At 39.3% G+C, this 19,238-nt stretch overlaps 1 long non-coding RNA gene across 3 annotated transcripts in view; it reads right to left on the bottom strand.

Annotated features, from left to right (window-relative positions):
• LOC121935551 overlaps positions 1-18,640 on the bottom strand; it is a 94,380-nt gene extending 75,740 nt beyond the window's left edge. For all 3 annotated transcript variants that reach the window (XR_006104816.1, XR_006104815.1, XR_006104814.1), the window contains exon 1: positions 18,435-18,640. This is a non-coding gene — a long non-coding RNA (uncharacterized LOC121935551). The remainder of the gene's footprint in view (positions 1-18,434) is intronic.
• Between the last annotated feature and the right edge of the window lie 598 nt (positions 18,641-19,238).

The following is a 19,238-nucleotide window of genomic DNA, read 5'->3' as shown; positions in this document are numbered from 1 at the left end:
TATCCTGAGAACTGCCAATCCTCTTTTTTTTTTGAAGCTCACAGACTTGAGGCATGGCTTAAAGCAGAAGCATGGAACGACATGACAATTTTTATATTAACAAAACTGGAGATTAAATTTGGCGTTATGGGAGAATAAATAAATTCAATTGAACCTAAATTTGCTACCTGGTGGTTTGAGGGAGATGGGGGTGTTCAGTGATGTGCATTAGGGATCTCTGGGACACTGAGCAAATATGTTTTCCCCAAGTAGCTAATTATGGGATCACTGTCATCTATATGGATCCACCTGACACTTAAGATTGTAGGCTAAGGCATACATACATATGTTGCTTTGTCCATCTGAAGTAGGTTAGGTGGGTACAAGAGATGGAAACTCATCTGTGGTGATATCAAGGCCCAACAACACTTCATATGCCACCTTGGTCACATATTCCTTTCGATGAGTCTTTTCAGACTCATTTCTCCCTCCCTTTTCAGTTTTCTAACTGTTTCTTTTCTCATATGGAATGATTTTCAAACTGGTTTTCTGAGTTTAATTTGATAGATTAAAAAAAACATAATGTGGAAAAACTGTTACAATTTTCTGTTGCATCCTTTGTTGCTTCAGATCCTCATCTTATAGAAAACCAAGATAAAGTTAAATACATTCATATGCATATACCTTCTGCGTCAGCCAGTACTTAACTCATTTGTGTATATGAAAACCATTTCAGCTAGAGAGCCAATTATAGTAGAAAACACACCAGAACTTTGTGCGACACAAATGACATTTTGCACAGATCTATCAGCATGCGGATTTGGAGCAGATCAAAGCCTGAGTCACATCTCTTCTGTTTCTTTCCTCCAATTTTGAAAGTAGAAAAACAACTTTCTCCAGTTTAATTCTCCCCCAGATTTGTCGGACTGAACTCTCATCTTTTTCCAGCCATCATGGTCACTGACCACTAGCATTTGAAGAAACATATCAGTTGAGTTCCATCTGCAATTGTTTGTCATGAACGCTGAATATCTACACAGATAGAAATAAGAATCAAACTGAGGTGACTCCTTCCACCCATCCCTCAGTGGTTTTAAAGGCTTTGCAATAAGCTTTTATATCATGTTGTGCCACAGGGTAGAAAACTTGACCAAAACCATAGGGAAGTCACCCAGGGCTGCAAAGACTGGGCCAGATACACACATGCCTTGAGCATCCATGTCTCTCTGTGGTCATTGCAAAGAAAGCAGGATCTCTCTCTCCCTTTTTGCACCTACTGCGTGACCCTGAAGCACATGAGGTTCTCCTTTCTAAAAAGAGAGAAAGGAAGGGGGGACAAACAACACTTGGACAGGCACACATCCAGAAAGCAACAAGAGCTGAGACTGTCAGCTTTATCTGCTAAAGCCGCTTAGGCGTTTGGCTGCTTACATTCTGTTATCTGTTTCCTTATGTATATTTCTGAATCTTTCGACCAGGGTATTTAAAACCGCAGTTGCTAAGTGATGGAGAAAGAGCCGACAGAGATGCTCAGGAACCCTGCGGAAGGGTGGCGAGAAAGGAGTTAACTGACCATCATCAATTACAGCATCCAAGGGGGGTGATTAGGCCTGAAATTGCTGGGAGGTTTTTAATTTAGCTCTGAAGAGAGGAGAAGGCCACCACCGGCTTCTCTCCCCACCTCCATCGCCACCGCCACCCCCCAAGCTTAACTGAACCCATCAGATCATATACTGCTTACTGCTTCATCCGCTTACCGTACGCTACCACTCTGTGTTATTGTCTATGGAGAGAGCACCAAGCTAGCACTCTGATATAATATTATTCCTTTGTCTGGGTGTCTTCCCCAGAATGTCGCTTTTGCCAGGCTCTCCAAAGAGCTGGCTATCTGCTGGATTTCTGACACAGACACACACACACATATACACTTTAGGAAGGGAGGAAGGAAGTCAACTGTGCAAAACGTTGCAAGGATAGGTGTTCTGCCCTGTAAAACCAAATCCAAGCGTCTATAATGTGGGGACACTTTTATTAGGTCAACACCAAGGAGCAAATGCATAGGAAGATTCTTCATCAAGTGAAAAGGGGGGGGGGACATGCAGGAGAAGGAAAGTGAGGCTATTAGAGTCATGGCATCTGTATGTTGTTTTAAGACATTATAGAAAAAGGGTCTGTGTAGGGGAAAAAGCTAGGTCACCCACCTCCATGGCCATGAAATGATGGGTGGAGTAGGGTTCCCATTTCTCAAGTCATGGTCCTGAGTCTCAAGGCTTGGTCCCTTTTTGACAGACTTCAGGAATATTGTGGGTGATGGCATCACCTTGCAAAGTGTGTGTGTGTGAGTTTCATCATTTGCTGGACTTTCTTTGAATGGCATACTCTGTGCAACAGTGGTTGATGTTTAAGGTATCATGCTAGTTGGGATCTTCAGGGGCTGCCCTTGCAACATCAGCCTCATAACATCACCAGGCTCCACTCCCTATGAAACCACCATGAAATAAGGATCATGCCTTGGGCTCAGGTTTGAGCCTTGCAATCTCAGGCTCTGAGTCTGGGATAATTCAGATCCCGGTGAGGACAAAGCAATGAAAGGAAAGTCAATAGAGTTTTGCTTCTCAGTTTGAAGTTGTAAAGCATCATCTGAGAAATGGTCTCTGCTTCTCTCCAGTGTGAGGCTGCGGGGTCCTTCCAACAAAGAGGGCAGTGAATCCCTTAGGAAACTTCTGTGTTGGGTGCTGAAAAAGCAAAAGCATTTTCCGATTGGAAAATTTCCAATTTGGGTGTTGGAAAAGCCAAAGTATGTTAACAGGAGCCAAACTAGGCAGCTGGATTCAAGGCCTGAACAGGGCTTTTAGCAGCACAATTTCTTGAATCGCTCATTCATAGGGTCACCATAAGTCAAAATCAACCAGATGATGCATATCAACATACCTTGTGTTAGAAGGATGTTACAAAAGAGGTTTCTTGGGGAGGGGGGGATTGACTACATGGAAACTCCTTTCACTAAAGGGGGTTGCAAGTTGTTGTTGTTGGGTATTTTAAAGAGCATTCCCTTCATCTATTATTATTTTTTTCTGCAGTGGATGATAGCCCTCATCCTGTTGAATTCACTGTCAATGCGTTCCTCTCTAAACATATGTACAAAATTGCATTTTGAGAATTATAACTCATGCATGGATAATATATAGTGAGTAACCTCCTCTGTTACCTTTGACACTGCCAAAGCCTTCAATGGCTAATTTCTCTTGGGAACGTACCAAGGTAGAAGGTTATATTACAATTAGTATCCATCCAAAAAAAGGGGGAGATACCTCTCCAAATGCTTTATAGATGGTCTTTATTTTAAAATTAGCTATCAATAGAGAACTTGGAGATCCCCTTTTTTCTGGTGGATTTTGTTGTGCATTTGTATTTGTCTCTCTGGTTTCCTCTTTATATTACAGTTAGAGCCACTTTGAGAGACTATCCGTTTGGTTTTAACTTCCCAACAAGAGTTGTTGGCTGCCAATCTATTCATTTATAAAGATCCCAAGTAATATGAAGGGCTGAAACCATTAAAAAAAAATTCTGTTCAACTATTCGTGTCATTTCCTATTGTGGAGAAAAACCTAAAGGTTTGGCCCAAAAATATATTTAGTGCTTCAGGCCAAAAAATCAAAATAGCATCTTCTCCCTTTGGGGGAAAACATCATTATACATTTAAATGACATGCAAAATCTGGCACCTGAACGACTGAACACTAGTGGTTTATGAAAATATGGGACATGGCTATTATGGAAAAGCTTACTAATTAGCATGAAGTTTCTAATGATGCTCATGCCACTCCATTAAAAAAAACATATTTTTTCCTCACCTTTTTTATGAAATGCAGGGTTTAGAGGAGGCTTCGTAGGCAAACCCCTTCAATATAAAACAATATGCATTTATTGATTTAAGCAAATGGCAATCGCATGAAGAAATATGAGTGAAGAAAGGAGATTTGTCATACATGATCCATAATTATTCTTCAATGAGTTTAATATTCAAAAACACAGAGCAGTCAGATATATTGCAATCTAACATTTTCATTGCAATTATCCATCTCCCTGCACTTCGACAGCTTATTATGTCTATCAGCTGCTGTACCAGAAATATTGAAAGGGTGAGCCAACCCCTCTTTTCATCTGCTTTGCCTTACTTGGGGTTCTAGGCTTCATGCCATTCAATGCGCACTTAGATTTGCTGAGTTCAATGTGGTTTGGGGCATGTTCTACCACAAACACATTAGATGATGGTTAGCCAACAAAAACCAGAGTTATGCATCTTCCAGTATAAGGCCTCTGTGGTCAGACTCTGGCTGATAGACCATGAAGCACAGCAAAGAGAATATATCATTCTGTTAACCTGAGAAGTTATATCAGTCCTTTGATATTTGTGCTAGGACTAGCTATCATATTTCATCCTGATCGCTTTAAGACAGGATAGTTCATATTTTGTGTGTGTCTGGAGGAGGGGTCCAGGGATCTTGGAGGGATTGAGGACACAAAAATGGCTTGTGGGGGTCTCATTTTCCCACTTCTGTCATAAACACTGCAATGTATAAAGGTCACCCAATCCTTTCAAAATGCTATCATGAACAAGAGGAAAGAACTTTCCAAGCTCTGCAGGGTAGACTGCAACTATAGCTGCATCTACATTAAGTGCAGAATTAATGTGTTTAATGCCCATTCATGCCCATTCAGTCTTCCAATTTTCCTTCCTCTCTTGGGTTCTGGGTTTATTACCATGCGTGATCTGCATTTGCCATTTATGGAAGCCCAACATGGACTTGTTAAACACTTATTCTTTCTTTGCCCAACAGGTGACCAAAAACAAGGGGATGTTATAAATCCTGTGGAATTCACTGTGTATATCTGGTGGTCTCTATAGAGTCTAATGTGACATGTTGTACTTTCAGGACTGATCCATCCCTTTCTTATTGGCTATCAGTCTTGAAGAAGAAATACTTTGATAGGGATGACTGATATCCAGCTAGGAAGCCCAGTCTCTTAATCCTATGGCAGCAGCGCTCTAGCAATGAAAGGTCAAATGTAACAAAGTCATGGCTGATCTTTGGCCAAGAAAACTCCAGTGGACAATATTATTTGTTGGTGAGTTCAGTAATCAACCATATAGTACCAAACTTATTCAGCTACAGGGATTCAGGTTATCCAATCACCTTGTTAACTTCTCAAAATGTTCCAGAGTGATGCCATGTTGGAACACGAAAGGTGGTTTTCCTACTTTTGCTATCAGGGAAGACAATATCCAAGACACTAAGCCACACATCAGAACCACTAACGTTTGGAGGCACATGGGTCCTTGGATCCTAGAAGCTGATCAAGGATGTTGGATGGTAATGTCAGGTCTAAATAATGCTAACAGCATGGCTCCAGATGGTTCAGTTCCACTAATAAATCATATAAATGTAGGTGTAAGGCGCATCATTTTATGCCAGATGATTAGTCTCATCAATAAATTTTGTTAGAGACAGCACTGGAAAAAAAAATGAAATGGTCACTCCTTCCATTCCATTCTGAAACACCAGCTAGATCAGACTAAATATTTCTCCAAAACTGGCAATGGAAGAACATCCTTCATTATATATGAAGGAATTAACCATGATGAGAGCCTTTGTGGCTGAAGAATGGGGTATAAATACAGTAAACAATAAATAATAAATAATAAATAATAGATAAACCATGCTCAGGGGGTTCAGAGCAGGCCATGTGGTACACAGCTAGTTCGTCCAACACTTTGTCACATCCTTGTATAATCTAGACCACCAGTTTGTACCAATGGTCGCGCCGCGTTGGTTGAAATGTCCCCATTGTAACACTATCTTGCTACTTCTCTCTATAACAGCTAAGTCTAAGCAAAGCTGTGTCCATTGTTGCCAATATCCTGACAAAAAGAGACGTTTTAAGGTGCTTTCTGTAGAAAGTGTTTAGGAGAATAGACAATATGGCCCGAGGTGCAAGGTCTGCTGGAGCACATGTTGGCGTAGTGGGACTCCTTCTCTCCATGTCTCCCAACTATAGTAGGAGAGGATTCTGTTGGCCTCAAAGAAACTCAGAGAGGCATTTGTCAAGGTTGTTACTTACACAAAACACACATATTTTTTTCCTTCCATGAATGCTTTTATTTTCACTTGCGGAAGACCAGGCAAAGTTTGGCCCCGCGGCCATTGTCTGCTCTTTGTACTAAGTGACTTTGTAATCCAAACGTGAATGGTATTTTCCCCACTGTTTTTGCACCTGTTCAGTTGTTATGTTGTGGGTTGCAAAGTCAATGAATTCCAGGCAGTAAAAGGGAGGGTGGTGGTGGATGAAGGTCTTGGGTGAAGGTCTTTTAGATAACAGCCCAACTCTCCAATATGTTTGTGAGATGAAAGTAGATAGAACTGTTTTTGGCGAAAGCTTTCTTTCACTAGGTAACTTCTCTTCTACCTCTCATATTTAATATTCCAGAATATTTGTGATCAAATTATTTTCATGGGGTATAATGGCTGGGGAAAAATTATTCTTTGAGACTAAAATTTAGGGGGGAAATGAGTTCTTTGCTCTTACACATATGCCATCATCCTGAGTCTCTGCTTCTCATGCTGAAAATCAACACAAATGAATGACATTAAGGAATGATAACGTTAGGGAATAACCCAAGTAAAATGAAGGCTCCCATTTCAGGAATTCAATGAATCTATCCAGAATTTTATTCCAGACTTGAAGGGATCAATTTATTGTCTTCAACCTATTTTGGGGATAGAGTTCAGACCCTTAAGATATCTCCTTTAAAACACTCTGCATGGATTCAGCTTTGGCGTAGAAACCACTCACTATTGCTGGTAAGACCCATGTTTATGTCATGCTAGCAATGATCCTTTATTAATTGTGTAAGAAACATATAATCAAATCTGAAGGTTTCTTTCCCCCATACCTTAGCAGAAATGAAGATAGGGCTGTTATTATCCAGCCATATTAAATACTTTCATTTGCTTCTCCTCCTGTCACATGTCTTCTTCTCGTATCCTTTCCATTCTCTCCATTGTGAGTCATTGCTTGCTGTCTCTCCACTATCCTGACCCAGAAGCATAGGTCTTGGCTCAGGATAGCTGAAAGACTATTGCTTTCCATATGAACTCGCTCATCATAACTATCTTCCAAGTTCCAACTGTGCGTCTCATTAGCCAAAGATTTCCGATAGCTTGGAATACAGGATCTGTTGCCCGATATTATGGCTATGAAATTCTTTCCCAAAGGATGTTAAATTAATCCTGTCACTGAAAACCTGTGGGCAGTTACCCAAATCATTGCCTCAATTTTAACCATTTTTAAATTTAACTGAAAATTTCATTTTAGCATTCCATTTTAATTTGCATATTACTTTTATAAAGTGTCTTACGATGCTTATTAGGGTGGAGGCATTATTTTCAAAACAACTCCGTCAATACATATATAAATTGCAATGACGGCAGCAATAGTCCTAGCAATAGCAAGAGTGGTGACAACAATTAAATCAAATGTATTTGATTTCCCGCTTGCAAAGGTGTCCTGTCCCCCCCCCCCAACGTTTTCGGCCAAGGAATACAAATGAAGACTCTGCTGCTAATAGGTTTTATTGATAACCCATTTGGAAGCTGTAATCAAAGTGGAGTGGTGAGGAAAGGAGAGAAGAGAAAGTTAGAGTCCTTCCCCACACTGACAATTCAAGCCCATAAGCCGCAGTTAACTCTGGAGCCCTAGCTGTTCACCTCTTTGAATTCTGATATCTTAGCCATGTTGGCTGGTAATAGAAAGCTTTGAGATTTTCCACACTGAAGCATTAGATACTGTCGCTGGAGGTCGATATAGTTATGACCCCACTTCTTACTCCGGCGCACCTCCCCATGACCTCAAAGGGAGTTCTGAGGACGGCGCAGACACAGTTCCTAATGTAAGGACTGATATGGTTAACTAGCGTTGCCAAATCCGAACTTCAATAAATAAAAACCCAGGCACAGCGCAGTGCCAAAGTGTCCGGCTCGCGAGATTCAATAGGGCTGGACTGATCTGAATAACGGACATTTGTTCTGAATAGCTGTGAAGTTCTAGAATTAAAGGCAGCTCTTGAAAGAGAAAAGCACCTCGCCCCAACCTTTGCAAGGACTATCTCTGTGTTTTTTCTTGCAACACTTCAAATTAGCAAGATGACAACATGCGTTTGGTGAATCGATGGGTCTTCCAGACAGAAAGAAGGCTGCCGTTTCTTTGACTGTCCCTAGTAATTTGTTAAGGGAGGGGAAGGAAAAAAAATCACTTCACCCAAACAAAAGTCTCATTGAACACGAGGAATCAGAAAAGAGGCATCTCCTGTCACAAAGCAAGGGACATAACGCGTCCTTCCGACGCCTTCTTTAATGTAGTCGAATTTAGTATTTCTTTTAAAAAAGCAATGGCAGCCGTCCAGTGCTTTTCTTGCAGAACTGCGAAGTTGTCTTGGAGAACTTGGAGTCTGCCTAGAAATGCGGGAGGCAGACAGAGAAACCAACCCAACATTCTGTCGCAATGCAACGTGGCGGGACCTTGATGTGGCATTTGCCAACCCTCTTCCCAAACATTGCTGCCTACTTCACTTTAGAAGGAGAGGTTTCGCCACATTCATGGCGGCAAGTTACTCGCCCCGCATTGTGTCACAGTTTTGTGTTTCGGAGTATGATGGCTTTGCGGCCTCTCAATCCTCTCCCACGCAATTTCCCTAGGACCAAGAATCCTTATCCACCAATCTAGAAAGATGGAGATCATGATGATGATGATGATGGTGACGAAGAAACAATAATTACCCAACAGCTTACTTTGTTGCTTATTTTTCGTGGTGCTATATATACTTATAAATACTTCTTGCAGGAATTGTGAAATATTTGACTAACGAAAGTTCTAATTTATTTAGGTTTTTTAAACAAAGGTAAATAATAATAATAATAATAATAATAATAATTTTATCCTGCCCCTCTGTGCAACACAATCACAGCGGCTTACAACATTAAAATATACTATCTATAACATAATCCCCAATCCCACCCCCCCTTTAAAATACAATTAAGCCAATTACAATTTAAAACATACTTAAAAACAGTAACAATAACAACAAATATATCCTACTCTTCTTCTTAAAGAGTCTGCTTTGAGATGGAATGCATACTTTAAAACTTATTCTATGACCCTGTATTAGTTTTGTGACAACTGACCAGCAACAGAAATTAACCAATCTTAGACATGCTTACTCAGACGTAACTACTACTATGTCCAGTGTTGATTATTTACAAAGTAATGTGTTCAGGACTATAGGCTTGAACTTACACTGGGAGCGATTATGAGGTTCACTATTTAATTACAGGTGAGAAATGATCTAAAATCATCATTGAATTAATGGTAATTCTTTCCATGCTGCTAAAAGTACTAAGCCTGTGAGATTCACCATTTTGCAAGGAAGCTATGCCAGAAATGTGTGATTAGTTGCTCTGAAAGAAATCCAATATTGACAGTACTAAGAACTTTTTTCTCCATTAAAATCAGGGGAGTCCAGAATAATGTCTTTCAGGCCACGGTGCCATCCAGTTTTACCTGGGAGTAAACCCCATTCCGTTCAATGGGAGCGACGTCTTAGCGCACATGCCCAGGATCCACGTTGCTGCTGAGAGCATCTTGTAGGTTTATTAGTTTGCTTTTAATTATGAACACTGTGGCCTCTTGACTGTATTATGTTTACAGAAATGAAGACATTTATTTGTTGGGTGGGAAATCATCTAGAAATGTGCCTCCGCAGAGTTTCGGTGAAGAACGTAAAGGGCAGGAGTTGAATCGGAAGCCAGACTCATATTTCATCTTGGTGGCAAATGGATAATAAACTAGTTTTATCTAGAGGAGTAAATTCTTCTTTTTCACTCAGTCCCCACTCCATCTCATATTGTAAAAAATACCTTTATGGTAGGGATGCTTGATATGGACAAATACTTGCAGGTAATAAAGAGAAATATTTCCAAACAGGAGAAAGCGGTGCTTACGTTTTTGAGCATGCAACCGTTCAAAGAGTCAAGAGTTATCATCACACAACTCGACGGCACACAATCCTTTCATTCAGCCGTTCGAGAAATGTTATTTCAAAGAATTGTTTCTAAAGGACCCTGAAATTTTCACTAAGTGTATTTAAGAGAGAGAGAGAGATGCTTACAAAAATAATACACTCAAGGAGTAGCTATGTACTTGCTGGTTTCTAGTTCAATCCATATTGGGGAAAGGTATAGGATTGGGACCTGGCGCTTTCATTGTGTTAAAATAAAACACATACAAGCATCAAAATCAAATTCTTGTTCAAATAATGAACAACTGGAGTTCCTTTCCCATAAAGAGGGGTTTAAATGGCATATGAAAGAAAGGGAAGTAATCTAATTTCTAAGTTCCTGTTTCTCCAAGTAGCATCTTAGTGATTTAATTCAAGCATCTGCCCTAGATGGAGCTAAGGATGATATCTATCTATCTATCTATCTATCTATCTATCTATCTATCTATCTATCTATCTACTTGTTAAAATAAACCTATTTCTGAAATCCAAAACTACCTACTTCCCAAATCAAAATAAAATGACATTTATACCCACTTCCAGTTATTTCTCTTCCGCTCATTTTGCGCAAACACTTTTCAAGTTGGCATTTATCAAACAAACAAACATGGCAGCTACCAAAAAATAGTTTTTGCAATCCGAAATCAAGATCTTAGTAAGTAGATCCCAGTATCCAAGTTAATATGCTTTAATTTGGAGCGTCTCTATCTGCATGGAAACAGAAATATAGCAGCTAATTTCATCGGCTTATATCTGATTTAATTGCATGTACTTCCGATGGATTAAGTTTCCAGTTAATTGTCGGAATCCAGAAAGGCTGTTGCGGAGGGAGATTTAAACTAAAACAATAATTAGCTACCTTAGATAATGTTAAAATATTCATATTAACTTCAATTGCTGTGCTTTATAAATTGCTGATATCTATTTACCGCATTCAAACCATCCCCTGAAACCCGGAGTATTTTTTAATCATGTTTTAACATTATTGGTGAGCAATTTTGTTTTATGGGATAATTATTTCCTCTCATATTCTGTGTTGTCTTGGTACAGCGAAAAAGGTTTTCCTGGTATAAAAATGCATTAATATAATCATATTCTGGTTAGGAAATCAAAAAGGTAGAAATGTTTTTCAGGTTTGTGAGTTTCCCACATCTAATCTGCTCATCTGACAACTTGTCCATGTATTTTTAATATACAACAATATATATTGTGTGTGTATTTTAATACACGCACATACAAAATAGGATTTTTTCCCTGTTTCATCATCAAAATTCTTGATTTTGAGCTGATATTACTTAAAATTAAAATGCAATATCCATTTGAAACACTTGGACAGAAGTCCAAGAACAGAACTTTCTTTGTCCAGGTATTACTTTGCTCTATTGATGGAATAGTATAAAAGCATACATTTCCAGCAAACTACTTTATTGCCATTAAGCTCTATTGCTACCTAACAAATTAAAATCTACTAAAGTTATGATATTTCAAAACAGTACTTTCTCCCAGAATCAAGAAATTGAGAGGAGAAAGAGGTGAAAATAATTTGAATAAGATAACCAACCAAGCAGATGTTTAAAACATCTTTACAAAAAAGAAATGGCTTATTAGAAGTTAGTTTCCTCACTTTCCTTTGGAACATCCCTTTGAAATGTTGCGTATACCTGGGCCATAGGTTCACACAGATGTTTGCATGCGTTTGTATGTATGTGTGCATGTATATATGTAGCCGTTTCCTTTCAATTTAAAGAACATGTTCTTTAAAGTTATGATATTTAAAAACAGTGCTTTCCCCCAGAATCGAGAAATCGACATGTTCTTTAAATTCAAAAAACTTGGTTACATTCATTGATGAAAATTATGTATCATGTTCTTGGCTGAAAAATTCCAACTAAACAAATCTTAGAACGTAATTTTGTTCTTAGGAGGGAAAAGAAATCCAAACAAATACATTTTCTTATAGTAATTAAATCCACCACTGATTCTTTCTTTCTTTCCTTTCCAAAGTTGTCAGTCTTTCCTTTCTCTATTTTTTGCTCCCCAAAAACTGCTCTGGCAAATGGAAATAAAAGGGAAAAAGCTGGAGTCGAATACCTTCCCCGTAACTCTTTCCCTTTAGCCCTGAAATCTACGACTGCAATCCGAGACTTAACTTTTCGGCGAAGTTGGGGTGCCTCTCCCTCCCCTCCCTGCTTAAACGTGTAATTAGTATAATTAATAATTATTCCCTAATTGAAACACAGGTTAACAAACTTCCCCGAACGTCGAGAGGTAAAGGGGAGGAAACTGGCAGGCATTCACCCTGAGTGTTTTTAAGCCTATAAAAGTCTTCAAAAGACCTCAAGATATCAAGGAATCTTTTATCCAACTAAACCTACCCCCCACCTTCATTCTTAGACATACTTAAAGGCCCACTATGCTCACAGCTTGGAAAAAAGGAAGAAAGGCCTTAATGGATCATTGGTTTTAACGAAAGGAGGATAGGTACATGCATCGCATAAGTGGTCTTGAGCCCATTTTTTCTTGTAGTCGTATTAATAATTTTCATCAAACGAAAACAAAGGCGTCTTAGCGGTGCAGACGGCAAAGCTTTCAACCCGGCGCCTATTAACATAGCTTTTATTTTTCAAGCACAAACATCTCAAACAATTACGCTGGGACCCACTGCGCTGTTTGTAACTAAAATGAGACGTCAGGTAGACGCTTCCTAGGAAGAGGCGAAATAAAATTTGGGGGAAGGATTTATTTGGGGAGGGGGGGTCCTGATTCTGCAAATCTTCCTGCCTACTCATTCCTGCAAATGTTTTAAAAGGCCCAAATGAGGAGGAAATTTAATCAATTACTATGGAGCAAAAGGAACTGTAAGAAAGGAACAAATGATCACAGCAACTTTCTCTCTCTCTCTCTCTCTCTTTTTGAATTAAAAGGACCCTGGGATGCTGACAATGCCTTCATTTTGGCAGCAATTTCCAGACTAATATTACTATAAATGGCAGAACCCGCCCTCGCATTATTATCCTTCATTCGTTCCTCGGTGAAATATAGGCTAACTAATAGTTTGCAGGCTTAAAGAATCAATGGTTCTCTCCTGGAAGTAAACTTCTGCACTTAGGAAGCATTATTTTACAAAAGCAAAGAGGGGGGAAAAATACCCCTTTGCAGAGTAGCTTGATATTATTGCAATTTATTAATAACCCTGTTTAAGTTAGCTGCTTGTAATACTATTTTACAGGCAGATCCCGTTACTGGAAATTAAAGTTTTAGCATCCTTGAGTTGGACATTTAATTTCGGCATTATATCCTGATTCACCGACAGCAATTTGAAATAGATGCATTTAAACACCCTTTTGTATATATTCCTATATTTCTTTTTCTTTTAAAATGTAACCTATTTTCAGCCATTTCCAAGAGCAGAAAGGATTTCTAAAAAGTGCCAAAATAAGAACTCCTGGTTGAATTCTTAGTTCTCTGTCCTTCCTTCCAGTGTTTAAATTTGCACAGTTTTAGGTATTTCAGATTGTAATAAACCCAATACTTTCGCAATTATTTTGAAGCAACTCTTATTCACCTGCATACATTTTTCACAAGTTTAGGATGGACGTTAACAAATTTTGGAGAGCTGAAAGTCTATATGAATCAGAATCTGATCTGGGTGACTAACCTTTACTAGGTGACACTTCCAGTCTAATGAAGCCAAATCATTTGGTTTTGGTCTGTTCTTGTGCTTCAGATGTCAATGCAACAATTTATTTACTTGGACAATACAGGTTCCGTATTACGCTGCGGAATAGTATTTAAAACAAACTACTACCCAAATTCCAAACTGTTTTAACGTTTGGCACAAGGGACCAATGCATTAATTCCAAAGTGTACCCAAATAACCTTATCGTCTTCTTTTGGAAAGGCAGTATAGATTAGTCCAAAAATCAAGCCAGTTTGGGGGTGAAATTAAGTTGATTTGACAAACTAGCCAAATTGGGACGTTTGGGTTTAAGCCAATTTGAATCCACAGGATAAACAGCTGAGGTAGTGAGCTTATCGCCAGTTATAAATTCTTGCTTCACATTTCCCAAAGTGTTAAGAAGAACATTTCGTTGAACTGATTTAAAAATCAGAATAGAAACCAACCGTCTCCATGTGTTTCGCATTCGCATAAATTGCTCCTTTTCTTTGGATGGTTTTATAAGCCGGGGGACTCTAATTTGGACAACTGGCATGAATATGGGAATGGTTTCTATGGCTCTAGACTTGAAAAGCCTGTGGCCCATAAGATATAGGGTGCCCTTTCCATACAATGCTCTGAAAAATTGTCAAGTCCACCTCAACTTGTAATTGCGTATTCAGAAAGACGGACGCACTATCTTCCGCCTGACCCTCGCGTTGTAAACAGACAAGGACACGGGGAGAGATGCGTGGCTTCCATACATGACACCTGTCTGAGGTTTTTTGGTTAAAGAAAAAGAGTTTATAAAGGTATATATGTGTGTGCAAGGCATTGGTAGATAGAGATCCCATTTTCAATGGTGATCCCCGCAGTGATGAGGTGACTTCCTCTGTTCTTTGAAGAGAGCCTCTCCAAGTTTCAAATTGGGTCTTCGAAAACCATTTATAAGTGTCTTTTCACATCGGCTCCACAACTAACATCCCACAGAAACATGTCACCTCCACAACAGAAATGACAATCGTGAAATAAACAAATGATGGGGGGAAAAATTTGAACGATAGAAACGGTGTCGCAAAGGTGAAAACCGACCTGTTAGGATATTGTTAACCCACCGCATATGATGCGGCTTTGCGATACAAACTCTGCCTTTAAACACTCCAAACAAAAGCAAAGTGTGTGTGTGGGTGTGGATGAAATCAAGAAACGAACAGAATATCTAATTCAATAGTAACAGTTGGAACCGGTTTCCCATGAGTCTCCAGCCTCCCTTCTCCTTTTCTTCTCAAGACACTCATTTTGTTTTCTAACCTGCTAAGGATGAAATATCATTGCTCAAAGAAGCACTTGTGGCTCTGGAAAAGAGAATCCACTTTACAAAAAAGTGAAAACTCATCATAAATAGATTTCTTTTCTCTTTTAAATGTCATTGAAAAAAGGGCATGTAATTTACAGATGTCTTACTGACTAGTGCTATTTGTGGTTGTGACCCTATCAGGCTTTCCTGGAAGCAATATTCGTTCAGATCCATTGGACCAGTTTCCAAGTAAATATGGATATCATTTGCAATGGCAGAAATCCTTGTTTTGTATGCCGTAAGAAGAGATTTTGTTTTCAGTAGTACATATGCATTCCCTTTCTTCCAAATTCATGCTCATTTTTGCCAAACATGATGGTTTTGTTTCATTGTGTGTACATTTTTCTATGGTATGTACAAGTTGGAGAGCAGAATCAAAATCTGCATTACAGGGATCTGCCAAAAACATCGAGGCATTTTTGTCCATGTCCTGTGCATTTTGTTGAGGCTTATGAGAGAGCAGAACATGCTTTTATGTGAGATACTAGCAACTATATGCAACTTCCATTTATTTCAACACAGTTTGGACACGCAAATTGTCCAACAGATAGGACTCCCAAATGAAATGTAGATGACACACAAAGGCGTGGACTTTGGGTATGTCCAGATGGTTTTGCTCCTGGGAACCAAGTATGTTCTTTGGAGCATCAGAGAAGGCTGATTTCATGTTCATCTGTAAACATGCTACAAATGGGGCATGAACAGTCCTTAAAGATAGGTTTTCAAGGATAAACACAATGGAGATCTACTAGTTTTTCTTTCCCCCCCCAAGAGACAAGACTTTCCAAAACTTAAAATTTGTGTGCCAACTCATGGAAAAACCAATGCCCCTGATAGGTGGGTTTGCTAAAGCGGGTACTTTCTTGAACATCTCTAAATGCTCACAGGCATTTTGCAAATGTTCATTTGCTAGATTTCTTTTTTTTTACATTATTCAAACAGAATCCAAATTTGAAATATAAATGGGAAACTTTCCTAAGATCGTTTTTTTGTGGGTTGCTTTTGGGGCTATATGGCTTTGTTCTAGAAGAGCTTATTCCTGACGTTTCACCAGCAGCTATGGCTGGCATCTTCAGATGCTGCCGAAATGCCAGGAATAAACTCTTTTAGAACATGGCCATAAAAACCCACACAAAACTATGGATGCCGGCCATGAAAGCCTTCGACTTCACATTTCCTAACATAGGTAAAATTAGGGGCCCTTCAAGACTAAATGTGTATAAATACCCATGATTTATATAAGTTGGGGACCTAGGTCAGTAACCCAGGCTTTGTCTTTCTTTTTTTACTTGTTATGACCGTGATTCCTGGGATCATCCCCAACAAGCTTGTTTGAAGACTAACTGTGTAATGACTATATGTACATATGCACACATACACACATAGAGAGCAGTCTCTAAAATGGGCTGAAGTGTGTTTGTGAATCAAAAGCCTTCTATCGGGGTTAGATTAGGATGGCAAAAATTAAAGTTAATGACCAACAAAATCAAGTCCTCTTTGTGGTTCCTATTCAGCCAGCTGCATCCCTGTATAAAAGGCCTATCAAAGGAAAGGATCCATCAATTATTAACTCGGAACAGCTTCAGAAAACCATCTCCAAACCTTCATTGACATCCTCCCTGACAGGCTTCTAAGCTCTCAAAAAGTTGTTGGTATAAGTTGCGTTATATTTTATGTGTTGCCTCCGTGTGCCATCCCTTCCTAGCTTGAACAGGGCACAAGTCCTGGAGGATGCCTCGGTGGCACATCTCCGAACGCATGGGTCCGGTGACCATTCCTTGAAAGACATCTGCGTGGAGCATTTTACATCAGCATTCCCTGCATAAATTCCCTGTGCAACTCTTCTATAGATGTCAATATAATAGAGCTGTCAACAGCCTAATTGTAAGATACAATATGTAAAGGGGACCCATCCAACTGAGGGGTGGTGGCAGAGAAACGGGGGGAGAGACGCATGTGCAAAGTAACACAACTCAACTGTCATTTTCATAAAGACGAGCCCAACCTGTGGCTAAACCATTTAAACCTCCCATTTAAACCCTCTGATTAATCCCAGGATTTCTCAGCATAGGTTGGATCAGCCTCAAAAATCAGCAATCGACAAAAGATAGAAGCTTCAAGACCCCCAGACCATCATAGACACCTGCCTCCTAAGCCCCTCTGTTATTGCTTTCTTCTTATGTCACTGACTTTAAAGGATTCTTTGCTCTCTTGCATTCCAGTTTTGAAAACTCTTTTCAGTCCTTTGGCCTCTGCCTCCCATTCCCTCCCATCCCAGCTCCTACAGCAAATCGCTTTCTTGACCCAACGCATCGCTCTAAAACAAAATTCTTCTAACAAACATATGGATTAGCTAGGTGCAAATATGAAATGGTTAGGATCTAGTGTGAAAAAACTACACTGACACAAGAAAACCCAAACAAATGTTCCACTCCTACACTTAAAAAAAGCAAGACAGTTATCTAGGTTGGTTTCCATTCTTTGTCAGTCTCAACTGAATATTCTGCAAAATGCACACAATTACACAATTAAAAACCGACCATTAGGTGAACTGGACATTGTACTATTCAAATGCTTTTTTTGCTCTTTTGGTGTTACTCCATGAGACAGAAATGTCTCTTCAGAATCTGAGATGCTGACTGAACACACTTTTCAAACAAAATCCAACTCACAACAGTTCTACTTTCCAGTACATAGTGCTTATATATATATATAAAATCTATATATATAATATACACACACAACACACCACACACACACACACCACACACACACATATATGAGAGACAAATAATGACTTGGATGTCAATGAGAAGTGCTTTTATCATTTAGAAAATTACAAATGGAAACAACTCCCATACTGAGCACAGAAGGATAGGAAACAGAGGTTTGATCTGATTTCTCAGCGCTGAAAAATAAGAGCACTCGTTTCAATTTTTGGATAGCTATTCCAAAATCACAGAGACACTGACAAGTTCTTATCAATCAGACACAGTTCTTAAAACTCTAAATCTATGGATGATCTGCCTCTCCTCACCCAGAGACACAGACAGATAGACAGACACAGACAGAATACACATATTTGCTTATTGATTCCCATCTGAATTCTTGACTTATCAATAAAGGCCTAACTGACCCCCTCCGAATGCAAAAGCTGTACAAGTTTCCAGCTAGTTATTTACCAGGAAAAGTCAAGAAAGACAAGGCATGCAAACTACAATCATTTTATGGCAGTTGTAAATATCCCAAAGCTTCCCTTTCTTACACTCCCCCCCAATCTATTTTATTTTCTCCTTATTAGTTCTATTTTATTTCTTAACTTCCTACCTTTGCAGGCCTGTGTCATCTCTTCCCATTAAAAGCGGCAACTTTGTGCACATGCTCCTGGTCACTCTATGTTTGCGCCAGTGTGAAACCTTACAAAAATGTCCTTTGCCTATAGAAATGTGGGATCATATATAATAGCTACTCGAAGCAAGGAATCGCTCCAATATGTGTGTCTATAGTTGTCCTTATTTAGGCCAGTCCGCAATTTTGTTTGTCGTCTTGCCATTCACAGCAGCTGGACTCTGACCTTCAAGTTCTTTTTCTCCCCCCTAAGTATTCTTTTCAGATTCCAAGTTCTTTCCTTCTTACCCTCCCACTGACACCATCCTATTCAAAAGTGAAGATAACTTTATTCATCTACACATCATTGTATCAAATTCAATAGGCAAACGGCTTCAACGTTCTTCAGAACTGGACAGGCTGGTAATGTCTTCATTCCCTCCCTGCCCTCCCTAAGCAGCCGTGCCAAAAAAAGAGAGAACTCTTTTAAATACCATTTCAGTTTTAGAGGAACACTGCATCTTTTAAAGTCTTTTAAACAGTTTCACAATCACATTCCATCATCTTCTTAGGAGGACTGCAAATGTGTTTTTTTTATGAGTGGCCATGGACCATCGCTTCAAAAGATGTTACAAATAGTAAAACTGAGAGCATAAACTTGTCTTAGATTGCAACAGGACAGTACTGAGCTTGGGTTTATATATTGCAAGGAGAAAAGGAGTTTTGTTCCAAAGAGAAAGAGAAGAAAATGAAAGTTTAAAACAATAAAGTCTTTGGGCTGATCTCCCCTCCCTTACATCTTGC

The sequence above is a fragment of the Sceloporus undulatus genome, chromosome 6 (assembly GCF_019175285.1).
Source record: "Sceloporus undulatus isolate JIND9_A2432 ecotype Alabama chromosome 6, SceUnd_v1.1, whole genome shotgun sequence".
Taxonomy (NCBI): domain Eukaryota; kingdom Metazoa; phylum Chordata; class Lepidosauria; order Squamata; family Phrynosomatidae; genus Sceloporus; species Sceloporus undulatus.
The sequence above is the reverse complement of the archived record's forward strand: the minus strand, read 5'-3'. Positions and strand labels throughout refer to the sequence as shown.